Genomic DNA, 4,090 nt, shown 5'->3' with positions numbered 1-4,090 from the left:
TGTGTGCGCAAGCCAACGCATCAAATATGCTGCGCGCGATAGCGTTTTTAAGCGTGTGCTCAAAAGTTTTTAACGCACACACTGTTTTACAGCGTCTTTGGAGCTGTCCGGCGCCCAAAAAAAAGATCTTTTAGCGCGCGGAGTAGCTTTTGGGGGCCTGTTGGAGATGGTCTTAGAGCAACTATAGCAGACCCCGCATCGCGCCGGCCCGCAAACGCGTTTGCAGTTCGCGCAAAACAGCTTTTGCGAGCTGGCCCGGGCTGGCACAGATGCAGATCCCCCAAACGGATCCGTAAAAAGGTATATTCACGGAACATACTTTTTTACGGGTCGGCTTTGCGGGGTCTTCTCTTTGCGCCGCTGCATCCCGCATATCATCAGCCCACAAATATCAAATACAACATAATTCAACAATCGAAAACAAACTGAATTATTCGAATCAAACTTAATACAATAATCATCCGCATTACAAATAATTATTCAAATAACCGTAGCAAACTTAAATAATGCAATACAAAACTTGTCATGAATACAAATACAAATGAATACAAAAATAAGTCACTGTCCAGCCCTTTGCCAATGGTGCTCAATGAGATCTTTTTGAAATTGAAAGTGGGTGTCTGCATTTTCAATCTCCTTGTACGTCTGAAGAAAAGCTCTAACGCGGTTTGGGTCTCTAGCTGGTTGAACACGGCTACCCACATTGTCGTAGAAGAATTCTAAGTTCAATCATCTCTCATCTTCAAGAATCATATTGTGCAGGATTACACAGCATGTCATGATGTTCTTCAATGTTTTCTTATCCAAAAAAACGAGCAGGACCACGGACAATGGCAAACCTAGATTGCAAAACAATGCTCTTTCAATGTCTTTGCGGGCTGCCTCTTGCATCCTTGCAAATTCACATTGTTTTTTTGTTTTGGGTTCTTTGATGCTCTTGATAAATATGCATCAAGGAGGATATATACCATCTGCAAGATAGTATCCCTTTGTGTATTCATGCCCATTGATAGTGTAGTTGCAAGCAGGAGCATCACCACTAGCAAGCCTAGCAAACAAATGAGACCGTTGCAACACCTTGATATCATTGAAAGTGCCCGGCATACCAAAAAAGCAATGCCAAATCCATAAATCCTCGTATGCTACGGCCTCTAGCATAATTGTTGCATCACGAGACTTGCCACAATACATTCCTTGCCAAGCCTTGGGGAAAATTTTCCAATTCTAATGCATACAATCAATGCTACCTAGCATGCCAGGCCAACCTCAACTCTCATTAGCTGCCATCAATTTCTTTGTGTCATCTTCATTGGGTGCCCGAAGATACCCAGGACCGAAGACACGGGTGATCACTTTGGCAAATCTACGCACAGACTCAGTTGTGCTATCTTCACCAATGCGAAGATACTCATCGGCATAGTCAGCCGAAACGCCATATGCAATCACCCGCATAGCTGCGGAGATTTTTTGATATGCACTTAATCCCTTTAAGCCCGTGACCTTCCTTCTTTGAGTAAAATACCGACAATTTGCCTCGCTAGCTTGAACAAGTTTCACAAAGAGGGATCGGCGCATTCGGTACCTTCTCCGGAAGAGGTGCAGAGGATATGTAGGATTCTCTGTGAAATAGTCTTGCATCAACATCTCGTTCCTAAGATGGCGATTCCGAGGAATGGACAAACGCCCGACAGTCGATCCTCGCCTCCTCTTCCGGTGCTCGTCTTCATGCTCCTTCACGGCAAGCGCCATGACTAATGTTTATTGCCGAAAGTTCGCAAGCATGGTCTCAAAATCCGAGTCATCCGAATCGGACGAATCGGATAGTAAGAACTTCTCGCACGGGGTCAACTCCATCTACACACACACCGGCGCGTCAATCTACTACACAGCTCGCAAAAATCACAAAAAAGGGACTAACCGGTGGAGGGTGATCCTGGGCAGTGACGAGGGGGTGCGCTCGAGGTGGTCGATCCTCGGCGGCGGTGATGACGGAGGGTGGCTCTTCTCGCCGGATCCAAAGGGGCGGTGGCGCGGGAGGGTGTGGGCCGGCCCCGGGGCGCGATTCCTTCTGCAGACATGGCCGGAATCGCAGGCGACGGGCGGGCAGAAGCAAGGGCGGGCGGCGGCGGAAGGAGGGAGAAAAAGCGCGGGCTGAAATGTCCCTCCCCCCAACTGCTTCTCTGTGATGCAGGGCACTGCAGCCGCGAGGATGAAACCCGCGTTTTCCCGGGTTGGGGTCGAGAATTTGCCGCGCCCCCAAAAAACTTTTACGGACCGGGGCGGGATGCGGGGTCTGGTCGGACAGGCTTTCCAGTCCGTACCCGCATTTTGACGGTTATTTTACGGATCGAGGGCGGATGCAGGATCTGCTAGAGTTGCTCTTAGCACCCGTGCCAAACTTGTCTCCGGCCCCATCATGTTCGCTAGCTCGCTGCCAGATCCACATTGGCAACTCACGCATGGAAAACATGGACGCCTCTTCGTATCTAAGATCTTCATGTGGCTGGCATCCGAATAATGATGTTGGTCTACTCGATCGCGTGTCGCGGATAGATGCCCCTGTGCGAGTTGGTGGGGTCGACTCTGTGCGGCGAGGCAATACAAGGACGACAGCAATAAAATTGTTAGAAATTAATTAATAGATTAATTCAAGAAATATGTCCAACCCGAACAGTCGTGTCTCCTCTTTGTATCTATTGCCAACAGGCACCTGTTCTGCAGGGATGTCTCCGAACAGACACCTTTTCTTCGCACCTCTTCCAGATGTATATATACTTGAGAAGCAATAGAAAGAGGACTGCTGGTCCATTCACTTCCATTCAATCTTGTTTTACTCTAACACGTTATCAGCACGTAGTCTTTACCGACGAGCAATCCGGTCTAAGACGATGGCGGATACACACAACCACGTCCATGGCTTCTTGCTGTCGATCCATCACAGCTCCGACGTCCATGACGAAGCACCAGAGGGCATCGGCGGAGCAGCTCGTGTCCCTCTCCCTCGGCGCCGTCGCCAACCGCAGCAACAAGAGGACGCGCCGCGCCGCCGCCGCAGCCGCCGGTGGGCAGTTCATGTGCAAGACGTGCAACAGGTCTTTCCCGACGTTCCAGGCGCTCGGCGGCCACCGCACCAGCCACCTCCGTGGCCGCCGGTGCCGGAGCACAAGAAGGCCACGGACTAGAAGCAGCAGGCGCACCAGTGACACGTCTGCGGGCAAGGGTTCGAGATGGGGCAGGCGCTCGGGGGCCACATGCGTCGGCACCGCGAGCAGGAGGCCGCCGCCACCGCGGTGGCGCAGGCGCCGCCCGTCCTGCTCGAGCTGTTCGTCTAGGTTCATGATTGGCTAACTTTAGTTATGCTACAGAGTTCGTGATCGACCTGTGTGTAGATTTGTACGTTGCTGCACACAGACACACTCGTAGCTAGCATGCATGAATCTCTTCATCGGATCTGCACACACATGAAAGAAGGATCAACCTCCGGTGCATGAAACGCTGATGCCCCCTGGCAGGGGCGCTCAGCCCAGGACATCGTACCCACGGCCCAGGACATCCAGCCAGTACATGACTCCGTCCCGACAGAACGACTAGGCCATCATCGACATGGCGCTTACGGACGACCATGGCCATGGAGCAACGATAGCCTTCGTTGTACGACAGATCCGTCCAACGCTTGTGGGAACGACCGACGCACTGCAACTTCATCAAACAATAGAGGCAGCAATTCGGGCGGTCCCATACCAGTCTCTGGGCTCTGGTGATCTTCATTTTCTGCATACATGCAAATTCCTGGCCTGATGGATCATGGATGGAATCATGAAAGAGAGAAATCGGAGTTAACAAGCAACCGAAGCAAATACGAAAGCCTGGATCTAATTGCTACGTACAAGAATCAAGGTGCTACTTTCCGATTTCAGTTCTATCCAAGCACAAGAACGAAAACGATGAGGAATCTTATTCTTCACAGTTTTGCAGCTAGTCCTCTGACTGCATTCCATTTGTGCATAAGATATTCCCTTTCCCCTCATGTTAGACCTTTATGGCTTTCAAGACTGCATAAAATATAATTATGCAGCATTTTACATCTTGT

At 50.4% G+C, this 4,090-nt stretch overlaps 1 pseudogene; it reads left to right on the top strand.

Annotated features, from left to right (window-relative positions):
* The first annotated feature begins 2,952 nt into the window (after window positions 1-2,952).
* Window positions 2,953-3,332, top strand: LOC123407017 (annotated as a pseudogene).
* Window positions 3,333-4,090: the final 758 nt, after the last annotated feature.

This window comes from Hordeum vulgare, chromosome 7H (assembly GCF_904849725.1).
Source record: "Hordeum vulgare subsp. vulgare chromosome 7H, MorexV3_pseudomolecules_assembly, whole genome shotgun sequence".
Lineage (NCBI taxonomy): Eukaryota > Viridiplantae > Streptophyta > Magnoliopsida > Poales > Poaceae > Hordeum > Hordeum vulgare.
Note: the sequence above shows the minus strand (reverse complement) of the source record. Positions and strands in the feature narration are given on the sequence as shown.